The following is a 17,905-nucleotide window of genomic DNA, read 5'->3' as shown; positions in this document are numbered from 1 at the left end:
ATCCATGACCTCCGGTCTGTAGGGATCCACGATAGAAAGACTGTATCATACGATAACTGCACCTAGAGGTTCATCATTCTATTCTGCTGGGTGGCCACTACATACTGCTAGGTGTCACTGGTGGATGGTGAGACTCACAGGGATCATCTTGATGGTCGATGAACCCTGATGAGTTGAGTTGAAATTGTTTCAACCCATTGAAAGGAGTTTTCAATGATATTATGATAGAGATCGTAATATATCTCACTACCAGTCAGAATAGAACCTATGGGGTCACACACATTAGAGGTAATGACCGATCCGATGGTTGAATGTGATTAGGAATCACAAATAATCAATTAGATTGATAAATGAAAACCCGCTAAGAGTTAGTGGTTAGAAGAAGGATTAATTGCAATCGGATTGCAATTTAATTTAATTAATTAGATTTATTAATTGGACTTGATCATGAGTCCAACTTGGAGTGGGATTCATGAAGTCCTAATTGGATTAGGATTTCAAATTAAATTAGAATCCTACTTGGAATAGGATTTCTAAAGTCCTAATTTTCTTAGGGCTGAAATTTAATAAGTCCTAATTAGATTAGGATTATTTTAAGTCCTAATTAATTTTAAATTTAATCTAATTAATTTCATGACTCCTAATTGGATTAGGATTGAAGAGTTCAATAGAGTCATGGTTCAATTAAATCCTAATTAGATTAGGATAAGGAGGAAATTAAAATGGGTTCATAAAAATCCTATTTTGAATAGGATTGGACTCATAAAATGAACCCAAACCATCTTGCCACTTAATTTGATTAAATGGCTAATAAAATGGGATATGAGGGAGGGGCCCACGCCCCTCCCCTTGGGAAGTGTGTGGAAGAAAAAGGAGGGGCGTAAGCCCCTCCTTGCTGCCGAATTAAGGAGATAAGGGTGAGCTCCTAAAAATTAGGAGCTCATCCTTATCTCATGGAGAAATAATAGGAGGAGGGGTTCGGCCCCTCTTCTAATCCTTTTCTTTGGGTTTTCACGGCAGAAAACTCCCTCTTCCTTCCTCCTTTCAGCCGCAAGGGAAAAGAAAAGAAAGGGAGGCGTGGGTGGCCCTTCTTCCTCCCATTTCTTGGTTCCAACAAAAATAAAAAGGAAAAGGCTGAAAGTGTTTTGTTCTTTTTCTTTTTGATCCATCCTTCTTCCTCCTCCTCCCTGGGCATTCAAGAGTTGATTGAAAGGAAGGACTTCAGCCATCAAAAGCCATCTCTACAAGAGAGCTAGCACCCCGGGGAGATACGTAGGGTTCGATCGAATCATTACCTCGTGTGGATACCCGTAGAGGCCGGACGCGTGTGCGGCTTCCATCGAACCTTCTACAAATCCACGTGAATCAGATTTGCGGAGACCATCTACCCGCACAAGGTGAAGATCTAATCTTCTTAATGATTTTAAAATAGTTTAAAATAATTTAATTCTAATCTATCTACAAACGAATGGTTTTAAAATACGTTCATGCGATTAACGGATCCTGCATAGTTTTTCCGCTGAAATCTGAAAATTATTTCGAATTTTCATGGCATATGTGGGATGCTAACAGAACAGTCGGCTGATGACGATCTATGCTCCTAAGGGGAATAGAACTAAGAGGCGCATGCTTGACCCCTTCCTCGGAATGGGCAAGGTAAGCTTCTAAAGGGTCCTTATTATAAGTTTGTAAGAAAGTCTCCTGAACCAGACTTTCAATCATGTCAACTTCATTGATTTCTTTGTCGTCTGGTGGTTGTTTACTTATGTTGAAGACATTAAGCTCGACTTTCATGTTGCCAAAAGATAACTTCAGCATCCCATTTCGACAGTTGATCACAGCATTTGCTGTGGCTAAGAAAAGTCTACCTAAAATTATAGGTGTGTGACTGTCTGGATGTATTGCAGGTTCAGTCTCAAGGATAACGAATTCCACAGGATAGTAAAACTCATTTACTTTCACTATTACATCCTCTACAATCTCCTTGGGGTACTTCACTGTCCTATCTGCTAAGGAAAGGGTAATATTTGTAGGCTTTAATTCCCCCAAACCTAATTTTTGGTACACATAGTAGGGAAGTAGGTTTACACTGGCTCCTAAATCTAATAGAGCTCTTTGGATGATCGTCTCTCCTATTTTTATTTCAATAGTTGGGCAACCAGGGTCTTTGAATTTCGGGGCAATCTGTTGTTGAATGAGAGATGAGGCTTGTGCAGCCATAACAGCTTGCCTAGGAATACTTGTTTTTCTTTTGACCGTGGTGAGGTCTTTCAAGAATTTTGTATAGGAGGAAATTTGTCTTATGGCATCGAGAAAAGGTATATTTATTTGAACAGTTTTAAAGACTTCCATGATTTCATCAAAGTTAGATTGTTTCTTGGAGTCCTGAAGTCTACTGGGAAAGGGAACCTTGGGTTTGTATGTTTCTATGGGTTCTTTCCTTTTTTTCGGTTTGTCCTGTTCTTGACCCCTCTTCTGAATAGGGTTCTTATCGGATTCAGTTTTATTTTCTTTTTCATTTTCAGGAAGTTGGACTTTATTGTCCACTTGCTTGCCAGACCTTAAAGTGGTAATTGCCTGGACTTCATAGGTCGGATTTCCATTAGAATTGATTTGATACTGACCTATCTGACCTTGATTTTGTTGTCTACTAGGGTTAGGCACTGGTTGACTAGGTAGTTCACCTTTCTTCCTATCCCTTAGAGAGTTAGCTATTTGGCTCAGACTAACCTTAAGTTTTGCAATTGCTTGCGCATGGAATTGGTTAGTCTGGGCTTGGGCTGTATTGGTCTGTTGTTGTTGCTTGATAAAATCTTGTTGTTGTTTTATCATATTAGCCATCATGGTTTCTAATTGTGAAGGTTGCTGTGGGATAGGGGCATTATAAGGCGGTACAGATGGAACCAAAGGTTGGTTCATTTGTGGTGGACCTATCCTGGGGAAGTTGTTCTGATAACCTGGTGGACCACCTTGATGCTGAAAAGGTTCATTTTGCTTGTATGAGAAATTTGGGTGGAACCTATTATCAGGGTGGTAAACTGGGCTGAACGAGTTGGGAGTGGGCTTCTTAAAGGCACTATATGAATTTAAAGCATTTGCTTGCTCGGCCTTTATGTTAGGCAGACTAGGGCAGCACTCCACTGATGCTCAGGACTGTTACACAAAACACACAAACTATATGACTCGTGATCCACTTTCATGACGGGATTTGACTCTTTGTATGAACTCGAACTAGTGAAAACAGTGAAAGCATCAAACTTTTTACTCAAGTTGTTCATTCCAGCCACCAGATTGGACATGACATTTTTGAGTTCTGGGTCTGCTTTCATTTCATAATTACCCGGTTTTCTAGACCCGAACTCATCTCTATTTACTTCCTCACCATAGCTACTCCAATTTTGGGCGTTCTCGGCTAAGTCAATAAGAAATTCATAGGCTTGATCCGGGGTTTGGTCCATGAACCTACCCTTGTGCATGGACTCAATCATGTTTCTATGTGCCGGAGGTAGTCCTTTGTAAAAGAAATGTACTAGATCAACCTTGTCGAGCCCATGGTGGGGGCACTTGACCAAAAGATCATGGAATCTTTCCCATAGTTGGAAAAATTCCTCCTCAGATTTTCCTCTAAAAGTTCTGATGGCATCTTTAATTTTTTCAGTTTTTACCATGGGATAGAACTTAGCCATGAATTTCCTAGATAGTTGTTCCCAAGATGTGATGGAATTTGAAGCTAGGGAATACAGCCATGCAGCAGCACGATCCTCTAAAGTCATGGGAAATAACCTTAATTTAATACCCTCTTCATCTAAATTTTGATTTCTAAACGTTTGACAGATTGTCAAAAATTTATTTAAATGAATGTAGGGTTGTTCACTTTCGAACCCATGAAACTTGGGTAACATGTTTATTGTTGCAGCCCGAATCTCGAATTGGGCTGCATTATTAATTGGTAATACTATGCAAGTAGGGGGACAAGCGGATGCGGGTGCGAATAACTCATTCAAAGTTCTAATGTGTTCACCCATTGTAGAGATTGACAGTTGGTTTATAGTTCGCAAGTTGTGATGAAAAGTTCTGCCAATCTCAGGATCAAATGGGATTAACTTATCCCTTAATGACCTTCTACCATGCATGCATTATCAACACTTCATTAGATTTGACTCCTACAATGGACGAAATCCTAAAAGAAGAGAAGAGCTAGACACAGATGACCACAACCAACACCACACAACAATTTGACCCTATTAGTCTTAGAACTAAGTGAGGTTTAGTAGCTTCTTAAATCTAGTTGCACAGAGATGTATCAGGTTAAAAAATTCCTGAAATTCTCTCCTAGATTAGACAGCTCCTAATCTTCCTTTCAGATTAAGCTTGAGCTTACCAGTTAAGCAATCCAGTAATCAGTGACCAGAAAAGTTCCGGAGTGTGTGGTGGTGCCAGAAGGGATACACCGATACCACAATACCCGTAACAGTTCTCACTGTTGTAAAACTTTCCTAGACATCACCAATTACTAAATCCTCACTGGAGTGGCTTTCAGCCGCTTCTTTCCAAGAGCCTAATTGAGCTCGAAACCCTAAGGCCAACGTCTAATTTGATTTTAATTTAATTTGGCTTAGGATAAGTATGCAAGGTGGTGATTTTTGGGCTAAGGACAGGTAATGACTTCCCGACCTTATCTTTTTAATGGGTTTTGCCCTTAGTTACTTTATGCAAATGCTTAATACTAAATGCAGCAAATAATCAATGGTTTTTTTTTTAAAGTTTATGCAATGTCATTAGATTGTACTGATTAAATGAGCAAGCAATTTTTTTATTTTTTTTTTATTTTTCTTATTTTTTTTTTTAATTTTATGTTGTTTTTTTTTAATTTTTAATATAGGAATAACTTGAATGTAAACTAAAACTAATTCTTATGTGTCAGTCAATCTCCGAATGCCCGTTGAATAAGCTCTGGAGATTACTCCGTGAGGAGCCCCAATAGAGGTATGATCACCTCGGAGGATTGCGCCTTATCAATTACTAGCAAAAATAATATAGATTTTTTTTAAAAAAAAATTTTAAAATTTTTTTGAATTTTTTTTAATATATTTTTTTCTAAATTTAAATTTAAATTTCAAATTTCAAATTTCAGAATTCAAATTTTGAATTTAAATTTTTGAATTTTTGAATTTTTTTAACTTTAATTTTTTTTTTGAATTTTAAATTTCGAATTTCAAATTTCAGAATTTAATAATTACAAAATTATTAACTAGAAATTATCAAAATAAGAAAAATTAATAAAGATAAAAATAAAAACTTACTACCGGAGTACGTTCACTCCGGACATCCAAAATTTGATTTGATCTTCGTGATCGTTCTTGCTTCTCGATTTGCCTCCCCGGCAACGGCACCAAAATTATGTTCGTCCTTTTTCTGTCTAACTAAAAATATGCTAGACCGATCGTTGTTAGAACCGACGAACAAAAGTTAAATTTAATTCTTTACTCTTACCTTTCCTACTCGAAGAATAGTGGTTGTAAGAGGTTGATCCACAGGGAGGCGATTGGAGTTGCATAAAAATTAGAACGTTCACTCGGAATTGAAATCGATTTTTGAATGATAAAAGAAAAACATTATTTCGGAGATGTTGATGGATTCTCTAGTCTACCGGATTATGATTTTTAATTGAAATTAACTAGAAGACATGTACTTAGATTCAAAAAGCATTTTTAATGAAAAATAAAGCTCTGACATAAAATTAAAATGGATGAAACTAAGGGGATTGAAGCAAACATAAATTTCATAAAAGAACATTTAATGTATTGCATAAAAAAAATTAAAATTTCAGCATAAATACAATCTTAAAAGTAAAACATTCCACCAAAATAAAATTCTCTAAAGTTAAAACTTAAAACATTGTTCTCAAGTAAAACTCAAACTCAAAACACATTGCTCTCAATAAAACTAAACATAAAGCATTGCTCTTTAAAAATAAGACTAAGCATGAAACATTGCTCTTAAAAATAAAACTAAACATGAAAAGAAAAAGAAAAAAGAATAAAAAAACAAAACAAAGGAATGTGCTCTGTTTGAAAACAGAGCATCAACACTCCTCTCTGTTTCTTCTTCCCCGAACCAGCCGATGGCCTCTTTCCTTCTTCTTCTTTGGACCCGATCCCAGCCGAGCTCCTCCTTTGGTTCCCACCCCAACCGAGCACGTCTTCTCCTCCCTTCTCTCTGTTTCTTGGCCTCCACCCAGCTCTCTTTCTCCTTCGACTACCCCTCCCTCTCCTTGCCGACCTCCTTCCTTCTTATAGTTGGACGAAGGCTGGGAGAAGCGGATCCGGGCGCTGAAATCGAGCGCGGGAGGCTAGGGATGCTGCGAGATCGACGGGATGACGGCATGGAAGCGGAAGGTGGGCGCGGTCTTGCTTCTTTGGGCCACGGATGCGGGATCGCCGGTGATTGCGGAAGGAAGGGGAGGACGGACGCGGGATGCTGTCGCGGAAGGAAGGAGGCTCGCGTGGATGCTGGGAATCCGTTGCTGTGGCGTTGATGGGAGGCAGATCATCCGGGATCGTACGCGGAAGAGGAAGGATGCTGGGGCTTCCTTCTTTGGGTGCCGGATTGGAAGCTGGATCGACGGGGAGGAGGATCCGTGGATGATGGGATTCCGGGCATTGCTGGCACGGTGGCTGGCACGTGGAAGGACTTCCTTCTTTGGCTGCTGGGAAGGAGCGGAAGGTGTGGCTGGCTGGCGGGCTGAGGCGTTGAAGAACGGGACCATGGGAAGGACATGGATCCGTGGGTGCAGAAGTGTGTCACGGATGCGGTGGATCTTGAACGCGGAAGGAGGGAGGAGCCGGGAGCTTTGTGATGCGTGCGGACTGCTGGGAGGATATGGGAGACATCAAGTTCCATCCGAATAGTCATATAGTATGATATGAAATTTTGGGTCATCTATTCTGGCTGGAGGTCAAGTGCAATTCTTTCAAGTCATGGGTCACCCAGCACCTTATGGCAAATTTAGATTTGCCCAAAATTATTTTCCAAAGGCTCAAAAGAAATGGATCCGATTCGGACCCGAACCCGACTCGGACCCGATTTGAAGTCAAATTTGTACTCAATGTGCATTTTATCTATAATTTATACTAATCTATGTTAAATCTAAATATAATATTAATCTAGTGAATTTATTATTATCGGTTAACAATAACACTAATTTTAGTAACATGTAGGTCGCACTTTTGTGCTTTCATCACAACCATTTCTCGGAATCGATATCAGATATCGCCTCGTCGTAGGTTTTGGGATCCTGTATGTGATCCCTATCTCCCACTAGGAACATTTTCTCGATATCCTCTTCTAGTATACCTAAGTATTTATCGGGAGGATGGGAGACCCTACTAGATCTGCGAGGTGGTTGAGGGACATCGTGTACTGGCTCTGTATGAATGGGTTCGATAGGATCTATGACTCGTTGCTTTTCAGAGACTTTCTCTTCAAGCTCAATTTTCCTACCACTGCCTCTATCAAGGATAAACTGGTTTTCCAAAAAGATGGCATGACTGTTCACAAACACATTGTGATCCTCTGAGACGTAAAAATTGTATCCTAATGACTCTTTAGGATATCCTATAAAACGAGCACTTATGGTCCTAGCCTCTAGTTTGTCCGCCTGTAGTCTTTTGACGCGGGCCGGACATCCCCAAATCTTGAGATGACCAAGACTTGGTTTCTTACCATGCCATATCTCATACGGTGTGGTAGGAACGGATTTAGAGGGAACTCTATTCAGTAGATAAATTGCGGTAAGTAAGGCATCTCCCCAAAGAAATATAGGTAAATCAGTGAGGCTCATCATGGACCGGACCATATCCAATAGAGTCTGATTTCTCCTCTCTGACACACCGTTGAGTTGAGGTGTACCCAGAGGAGTCCATTATGAGACTATGCCATTCTCTTTGAGATAGTCCCAGAATTCTCCACTAAGGTATTCTCCTCCTCGATCTGATCGAAGAGCCTTAAGGGTTTTTCCAGTTTGTTTTTCTACTTCATTTTCGAGCTCTTTGAACTTTTCAAAAGATTCAGATTTGTATCTCATAAGATACACATACCCATACCGTGAATAATCATCGGTAAAGGTAATGAAGTACAAATAACGTCCCCTGGCTTGCACATCGAATGGGCCACACACATCTGTGTGTACTAGGGTAAGTATTTCAGTGGTCCTCTTCCCATGTCCTACAAAGGGCAATCTAGCCATTTTTCCTTGAAGACAGGACTCGCAAACTGGATATGACTCGAAAATCAATGAGCCGAGAAGCCCATCTTTATCCATTTTGTTTATTCTGTCCTCTCCAATATGGCTAAGCCTGAGGTGCCACAAATATTTTTGGTTTATGTCATCCCTGGATCTTTTGGATCCTTTGGCATTCACTTCTTGCTCAGACACATTTATAGATACATCCATATGCAAATGATAGAGACTGTCAATCATAAAACCACGTGCGACTATTTTATTTCTGAAATAAATAGAACAGTAGTCTTTGTCAAATGTAAAAACATGACCTTCTTGTGCTAGACATGAAACAGAAATCAAATTTCTGCTAGCAGCAGGAACATAATAATAGTCTCTAAGTAATAAACTAAAACCAGACGGTAGTCGCAGATGGTAGGTGCCCACAGCTACAGCAGCAACTTTTGCCCCGTTGCCAACCCAAAGGGTTACCGCACCTTCCGCCAGCCTTCTACTTTCCTTTAGACCCTACATGGTAGTGCACAAATGAGCACTAGAACCAGAATCTATAACCCAACTAGAAGTAGAAGAAACCGTTAGGTTAGTTTCAATTATGAGCAAGTCTATACCTTCTGAAGGTATGTCACCTTTTTTGTTCTTCAGGCTCTCGAGGTATGAAGGACAGTTTCTCTTCCAGTGGCCGTCGACATTGTAGTGGAAACATTTTCCTTTGTCATTAGTCTTTTTCTTTTGAACTTTCTTCTTTGGCTTCTTGTCTTTCTTCTGCTTCTTCACAGGCTTCTTTTTCTTCCAAGTAGACTTTCTCTTGGAACTAGAAGTCAACTCAGCAGCAAGGACATTGCCCCTTAAACCTTTCAAGGCTCCCTCAGCAGTTACCAACATATTTAACAGTTCAGTCTTAGTGCATTCAATCTTATTCAGGTGGTAGTTTACTATAAACTGTCCAACTGAATCAGAAAGGGATTGAAGGATCAGATCTACTTGCAATTCCTTGTGCATGTTCATACCGAGCTTCTCAAGCTCCTCTAGATCCTTGATCATAGTCAGACCGTGATCATGGACGGACTGCCCCTCGCGCATCTTTGCTTTGAAGAGCCTCTTGGACACTTCAAAACGAACTGTGCGACTCTGCTCACCATACAACTCTTGCAGGTGTGCCAGTATGTCTCTAGCAGTCTTCATATTTTCATGCTGGCATTGTAGTTCATTGGACATGGATGCCATGATATAGCACTTGACCCTAATGTCATCGTCTGTCCACTTCTCATGCGTTGCACGCTGATCAGCGGTCGGACGTGCTGGTAATGCGGGGATATCATTGTCGAGCACATAGCCTATTTTTTTGCAACTCAGAATAATTTTGAGATTTCAAAGCCAGTCTCTGTAATTGGTACCAGTCAATCGATTGGTCTCAAGAATACGGATCAAAGGGTTTGAGGCTGACATTATGATCTGCAGAGAGTAAAGATTCCAGTTAGACTTTTGTACTTGATCCTAATCTGTTCTAGGATCTTTTAGAACAAATGTACCTCCCACTATTTTCTCGAATTCCTCACACTTTTCTGGTAGGAAAACGGAAATCCTACACGACTAGGATTTCTAATGGGTACTGCGGTCCCACCGATTTACATGCCACCTCACCTAACAGTTATTGGTGACACATAAATAGATGAGTGTACAACTCTTGTATAATGCTTCTTAAGTATGTTGCAGTGCTACTTGGTCTCTAAGTCATGAAGACCTCACCTAACAGTTATTGGTCCTACTCCTTAGTTAAGTCAGATCCACCGCATAACCGTAGAAATAAAGTCGTCATTGGGTCCTCACCTAACAGTTATTGGTGCCCAACCCCATCTTTATCCTACAACATCTCATGTCTATAGAGAGGTCCAGCCCCCCGATGCAACTTACCCACTGTGTCCAACATCAGAAAGACCTTAGCAGCTCTACTACGGTGGAAGATCTATGGACTTAATATCGGTTAATCAGGTCTTAGTATTTGCAACTTGAGCTCTTCATAATAGGTAATCGAACAATTGGCCAGGTAAGCAGGTGGGAGGCTCCCCTTACTCAGAGAGTAAGGTCCTAATTAAGTAACCACCTTTCATGCTTTCCTAGATACCAATTAGATCAATTAATCTAATATGACTTGCTCATGTTGGTTCACTCTCGACTTGATTGAGGAGGTTTTAGTTTAGGTCTCATTGGGTTTGCTACATCACATGTAAACCTATCTACCCCGTTCTCATTCACATCACATGCAAACGGCACATCGCAGGCAGTTATAATCACAGCAATAATTAAAGCTAAACTTTAAATAGGTGATGATCATGGATTCTAATTAGGTCATATTACAAGCACATGTACGTCAATCGATCAGTTGGTCTTCAACTCTTGAATTGGTTCCAAACCTCCTTGATTCGATCCTTAATCAACTCTTGATCCTATCGCCATCAACCGTTCAGATCGCCGTTCATCTCATGTACTTTCTTCGACTTGATCGTTGACGTACATCACATCACAGAAATACAACCAGATATAAAATAAAAATAATAATAAATTACATCCCCTTTTAGGAGGCACGCAGGCCTCTCAAAACATCAAATACGATGCATGCAAGCATCTGAAAAATTACATGACATTACAGATCACATCGCAGGTCATTATATTTGATACCAAAAGGGTTTGAATCCTATGATCATCACCGCATGCAACAATTATACTTTTCAGATCTGAACTTAATTGATTATGTTATGACATAGGTTGCTGATCATGCTAATCATGATTCTAAATCTTGTAATCTCATTAACAATGCAATTAGAATCATCATTTTATCACATAAAAATCAGCATGCAAAAATCAGCACCCTTGAAAAATCTGCATACAGAAAATTTTCAGCATGCATAACCTTTTAAAATTCAGATCTAAGATGCCTTTAGATAATTAATCATTACCTTAATCTACGATGCCTAGGCTCTGATACCACTGTTAGAACACGCCCATGCCGCAGAAAATTTAAAAAAAATTCAGATGGCAGCAGAAGAGGCATGCACGGGATCAACCGTTCATCGCATGAACGTTGTTCAAAAACTGTTCCTAGTTAGATAAGGATTAAAAACTTTTAAAAACAATTGGAAAATCAGATATTCACCTTGTGCGGGTAGATGATCACCGCAAACTGAAGTTCGTATTTTTGGATGAAGGTTCGCTTGAAGCCGCACAAGCGTCCGGCCTCTACGGGTATCCACACGAAGCAGTGGACCAATCCAAATGCTCCAATCTTTCCGGAGTGCTAGCTCCCTTGCAGAGATTACTTTGATGGCTGATCACCTCCCTTTCAATCAACCCTTAAATGCTAGAGGGAGGAGGAAGAAGATGAAGGGATCAAGGGAGAAGATCCAAAAGGCTAGATGCAGCCTTTCCTTTCCCTTGCGTTGAATCCCAAACGGAGGAGGAAGAAGGAGACCGCCAAGGGCCTTTTTCTCTTCTTGCTTGCGGCTGATCCAAGAGGAGAGGAGAGAGGGGGCGTACGGCACAAGGAGAAGGGCTTCAATGCCCTAGGTCAGCCCCCACGCCTCCTCTTAAATAGCATGTGGAGCTCCTACTTTGTAGGAGCTCCTTGATTAGATTCCAAGAGGGGCGCCGACCCCTCTTCTTTGCCGCACCAAGCAAGGAAAAGGAGGAGGGGCGTGTGCCCCTCCTTCATGGTTAACCTAATCCTCCTCTAAGGAGGATTAGGAAGGTCACTCATGGTTAGGTCCTAATCTAATTAGGCTTGGAACAAGGGTGAACCAATTTGGGTTTAATCTAGGTAAGTCCTAATCCAATTAGAACTTAATGAGCCATGACTCAATTGAACCCTTCAATCCTAATCTAATTAGGAGTCATCTTATTTCATTGATTAATAATTAATTGGGACTTAAGAAGTCCTAATTCCATTAGGATTTATTTAATTTTAGTCTTAATCCAATTAGGACTCTAATTTGAATCCGAAGTCCTAATCCAATTAGGATTTCTAGAAATCCTATTCTAAGTAGGAATCCAAAATAGATTCAAAATTCTAATCTAATTAGGATTGTGGGAATCCTACTTCAAGTAGAAATTCCAGTCCTACTCTAAGTAGGACTCCCAATTAGGGGTGGCAAAAAATGACCCGACTCGCCAACCCGACCCGTGTTCGACCCACCATAAACAGGTTTGGGTTTGGCCTAAACGGGTTTGGGTCGTAAACAGGTCGACCTATTTAACCTGTTTAGTAATTGGGTACAGGCTACCGCTCGGCCCAACTCACCGCTCGGCCCAACTCACCGCTCGGCCCAGCTCCCCGCGTCGGTCCAGCTCCCCGCTTCTGCCTAATATCCCGAATCACGAATTCACGACTCCATCAGACCATCACTCCACATTCTCTTTAGGGTTAGGGACCTTAGGGTTAGCTCTAGCGCCGTCGCCGCCCGAGTTCTTTGCCTGTCCCTCTTCCCCCCTCCTCCGGACCTCCGCCCTCTCCTCCCCCGTGCCGGCTACTTCCGCCTCCCCGTGCAGCGCAGGCGTCCTCGGCTCCTCCTCCTCGCAGTAGTATCTCTGCAGAGTAGTCGGAAGAGAGGGGCGACGAGAGCACCGCCACTTCCGCCCCGCACAAGTACTCCGTCAAGATTCTCTTCGGCAACCGTCATGTGAGCACAAGTACTACGTCTGTTCTTCTTCTCGTTGGGAGCTTTGGTACAAATTCTTCCTTCCCTTTTTCTCCGTCTCCTGACGCTATGGGTTCGGTTTTTTAGCGGTTTCTTGTTTCAGATAAGGGCCCGTTATTTATCTTGGATTCTTGGAGTCTATTGTTTTTTTCTTTAGAGGGGGCCATTTTTCCCTGTGATCAACTGTTTCAAGAAGAGCAGGGGGATAGTTCGTAGTGTTATGTGGCATTCTTGGCGCGATATGGAAGTATTTAGTTTGGTTTGTGAGAAATCTTGATGCCCCCATTGAGAAATAAATCATGAATATAGGTTTCTCGCTGCGTTTTGTGATGAACATTGGAGGGTATTGGCGTAACCTCTTTCTGGCTACTGGGCTCTTGATTAGAAATGCAACTCCTTTTGCTGTTTCTGTTTTTGGTCTCATTGTCTGTCTCTTTCTGGTTTATAGGGACCCACGATTGCAGTCCACATTGCCTGGCTACCAAGCTTGGTTTGTTTCGAATCTTTCGATTGAATTGCTAACATGTCTAATAGTGCTTAGCCCTTATTCTAAAAATATCTATTGTCGCATGATGTCGTACACAACTATTCGTACAGTAGATACTTCTATTTCTTTCCATTTCCCTTCCAAACAGCATTGAAACATGTCGTTTTGTTTTTCTTTTTAACAGGATGATAGCAGAGAAGCAATTGCAATCACTTAGAAGTATCTACTGACATTGAAACAGGATGATAGCAGAGAAGCATTGAAACATGTCGTTTTGTTTTTCTTTTGAAAATGAGGAGCACGGGGCACCCACATTGATATTGATTTGACTAGTGGGTAGCTTGTGTATGTTCCAGTGCTTCTGACATTGGGTGGCTCTGTGGCTTTTGCCTTACTCTGTGGCATTTTTTTAACTTATTTTCTTTCCATTTCCCTTCCAAACAGCATTGAAACATGTCGTTTTGTTTTTCTTTTTAACAGGATGATAGCAGAAAAGCAATTGCAATCACTTAGCTATTTCCAACCATGCATCTATCTCTTTGGATAATCATGTAGACAGTTTATAAGCTGAATATTTTTTGTTTGTTTGCTACTGCATATGGAAAGGGTCTTAGAAGAAAGAATATAAAGCAGTCTGAGAAGTGAGAAGTGCACTGTTTTCCAAAGCAGCTTCTATGACCAAGACGCTAACAACTTTGTTTTGGAAATGGATCATTATCTTAAATAATTCGTTTCAAAGTGTGTGCCTAAGTAGATGATGTTTTGTGCAGGAAAGGGAAGCAAAGAAGGAGGCTTTCAGGAAGTATCTAGAGTCCAGTGGTGTTCTTGATGCTCTGACTAAAGGTTTTCAACTGTCTTCGTTGGGTCTGTTTTGTTTTGGAAATGGAAATGAGGAGCACGGAGCACCCACATTGATATTGATTTGACTCGTGGGTAGCTTGTGTATGTTCCAGACTCCAGTGCTTCTGACATTGGGTGGCTCTGTGGCTTTTGCCTTACTAGTTACTTCTGACATCATTTAAGCCCTGTAAATTTCTCTGTTTAATAAGCATTATAGTTTGATCGGATGAAGTATGACTGGTTTTTTTGCTGGAAGATGAGTTCAGTTGTAAATTACACTGTTGTGTTTCCAGTTGACCTTATATTCTCTTTTGTTTCACATCATATCATGCATGTGCATTTTTCTGTATAAAATGGTCAGTAAGCTTTTTCTTCTTCATTGTTATCAGTGGTCTTTCTTGTATAGTTTCTTATATTGCCTTTATCGTCCTTCCATACCTTACATGAAGGATATATTGTGGTCTCGGTTCATGCTTTAATAGTTTCTTTAAATCGAAAAAGCACAGTGCTATTTAATTATGCTGGATAATCTGTCAGGAGAATTTTGCATATTTAAACTGAGAACATGAAAATAAAAGTTCTTTACCATTATGCACTCATTATTAGTGGGTAAAATCCATCTGGGATATTGCAGCATATTGTGTAGTTGCAGTTGAGTCAGCAGGCAGACAAATTCCCATTGCCTTCCTGGAGAGGATTAAGGATGATTTCATCAAAAGATATGGAGGAGGAAAAGCTGCAACTGCTGCAGCTAACGGCCTCAACCGAGAGTTTGGGTATATTTTTTCCTTCCTAACCATTCAAAGATACTGCTGTGATTTTATGTTTCTTTTGATGGCAAAATCATTGACTAACGTTAAAAAAATATTCACTAAAATTTTAGGCCAAAACTGAAAGAGCACATGCAGTATTGTGTGGATCACCCTGACGTCCCTGAGGAAATAAGCAAACTGGCGAAAGTGAAAGAGCAGGTCTCAGAAGTTAAAGGAGTTATGATGGAAAATATTGAAAAGGTACATCATGGTATCTCTTTTAATGGTTTAACTTGTGATTATTTTAATGATTTTGTTGTCCTTAATTATGGAATGTTGCCAGTAATTCCCTTTTCCTTGACAAGTAGCATAATTAATTCCTTGAGAACATCTTTTCAGGTTCTTGATCGTGGGGAGAAAATCGAGTTGCTTGTCGACAAAACTGAAAACCTTCGCTATCAGGTCTGTAACTTACGTTCACCAACCCTTAGTGGGCATCTGGATGTTTTCTTGGATTTGCTTCTGGCAGTACCATTCGTGGACAGGGATGGTTTGCATTCAATTTCTTTTTTTGGTGATTATTTTTTCCCTCAAGGCTGTTCAACATTAAATTGTTTTCTTGTGTTTGGGGTTTGCAGGCTCAAGATTTCAGGCAGCAAGGAACAAAGATGAGAAGGAAGATGTGGTTTCAGAACATGAAGATAAAACTGATCGTCTTGGGCATCATCATTGCATTAATCCTCATCATAATTTTGTCCATTTGCCATGGCTTCAAATGCTAGTATGAGCGGATATGAGATCACTGCACCTCCCTCTCCCACTCAAACTGGTGCTTTTGAGTATAGTGATATCATTTGCTACTACATAAAAAACTAGTGCTTGGTTGATGAATTGTGGTTAAGTGTTCCCCCTCGTGAATGAGTATTTTCATTCTAATATTTTCTTGCCTGTTTGGGAACTGGGATCGGATTGACTTCGTAATTTGGATATCATTCCTGTATAGCCTTGAGTGCTATTCTTTCTTAATATATCGAGTGGTCGTTCTCTATGCCCTATGGACATTTTGTGGATGTCCGTGAATTGATGATGTCTTGATCTGATGGGATGGACGATTTGCTGCTATCTCTTGGTTGTCAGTTACTGGCATATGAAAGCCAGACTCCGACGGACATGATCATTGAGTAAGTCAAACTGGAACAGAGTAGATTGTGGTTTTCAGCTTTAGTGATCGCCGAGCAACCATTTTTTTAACTTATTTTCTTAATTACCGATAGCTTTAGACAAACAGGTTAAACAGGTTGGGTCGGGTTGGATAAACAGGTTAAACAGGTCGGTTCAGCATGGGTTAGACTAAACAGGTTAAACGGGTCGGGTCGGATTGGGCAAACAGGTGACCTGTTTATTAAACAGGTTAAACGGGTCGGGTCGGGTTACCTGTTTATTAAACAGGTCAGGTTCAGGTTGCAATTTCTGACCTGTTTAATAAACAGGTCGGGTTCAGGTTTATGATTTTCTGACCCGACCTATATATGACCCGACCCGTTTATGTCCAACTCGATCCGATTGCCACCCCTACTCCCAATCCTAATTCAATTAGAACTCTAGGAATCCCACTCTAAGTAGGATTCGTGTTTTAAGTCCAATTTGTTGACCCCCTAATGGATTTTGATGAATACAAAACACTAGAGTATAATTCCATTTATCTTAACAATTTAATTGAGAAATTCATGTGTTTTATTAAGAATATTGTTAAGAAATGTCTAGGCAAGTTTCCATAATTTTTATGAATTTATTGAAGAATTTTTTGAGATGAAAGAAAAAGTTCAGGGACAGCCGAGACGTCTCCTGATAGTCTCAGAGACGTCTCTGGCACAAACAGGAAGAACTGGCACGTCTGGAGACGTCCCCGGCATCTGCCGAGTCGTCCCCGCGATAGCGGAGTCGACTCTCTCAGTAGCGGAGTCGACTCTCTCAGTGGCGGCAGAAAGGCAGTTTTCAAGAGACATGCGCGAGACGTCCCCACTATACGCGGAGTCGTCCCCGCAAGTAAAAAGCAGATCTCCGGAGTCGTCCCCTAGATAGCGGAGACGGCTCTCTCAGGGTTTTCCAGAGAATGATTTTTTCGGTGATAAGGCAGCGGAGACGTCCCCTGAAAGAGTGGAGTCGACTCTCTCAGGGAATTCCAGAAGACATGTTTTTCTGAGATAAAGAAGCGGAGTCGTCCCCGAGGGAGCGGAGTCGTCCCCATTCAAAAAGTGCAAACAAGCCGAGACATCCCCGTAAAGTGCAGAGACGACCCTCTCAGCAAATCAGAAAGGCAAGGATTCAAACGGTACAATTCCAGAGTCGTCCCCGTAAAGAGCCGAGTCGTCCCCAGACAACGTAAAAAGTAAAATCTTGTAGCCGAGACGTCTCTCGTTGAAGCGGAGACGTCCCCGGAACGCTTGGGACGCGACTGACAACTTTTCAGGTTTGGTTTGAATTTCAAATCTCCTTCACTTTATCTCTAACGGCTATATTTGCTTTTTGGGCTATAAAAGGGACCTCTTAAGTGCTTCTAAACAACTCTTCACCAACCCAAAGCAAAATCATTCAAGAGAGAAGAAAGAAAAAGAGGTTCAAGGGAGTTAGTGCATTCAAGTGAAGAAATCAAGTGCTTTCAAGCTTTCCAAGTGATTTCAAGCTCAACTACTCTCTTCCGCTCGTGCATTCAAAGCTCACACTCAAACCTACGCGATCCACATCGGAAGAATCACCATTTCCCACGCTTCCAACGGCAAAAGGATTCTTACGGGTTCTATTGTTTATCATTGTCATATTTGCTTATTTAGAGCTTTCCAATTGTTTGTAAAACTCTTTTAACATTGTGCTTGTTCCAGTCAAGGGACTTGGAACA

General features: G+C 40.9%; 1 pseudogene across 1 annotated transcript; it reads left to right on the top strand.

Annotated features, from left to right (window-relative positions):
• Positions 1–6,377: 6,377 nt before the first annotated feature.
• Positions 6,378–16,057, top strand: LOC120107893 (vesicle-associated membrane protein 722-like; annotated as a pseudogene). Its single transcript, XR_016398551.1, has 6 exons — positions 6,378–6,398; positions 12,832–12,958; positions 14,892–15,033; positions 15,141–15,270; positions 15,409–15,471; positions 15,648–16,057. The product of XR_016398551.1 is annotated as a vesicle-associated membrane protein 722-like (transcript).
• Positions 16,058–17,905: the final 1,848 nt, after the last annotated feature.

The sequence above is a fragment of the Phoenix dactylifera genome, chromosome 15 (assembly GCF_051530095.1).
Source record: "Phoenix dactylifera cultivar Ajwa chromosome 15, Ajwa_hap1_PhDact_Kaust_v1.1, whole genome shotgun sequence".
Lineage (NCBI taxonomy): Eukaryota > Viridiplantae > Streptophyta > Magnoliopsida > Arecales > Arecaceae > Phoenix > Phoenix dactylifera.
This window is presented reverse-complemented; position numbering and strand designations above follow the sequence as displayed.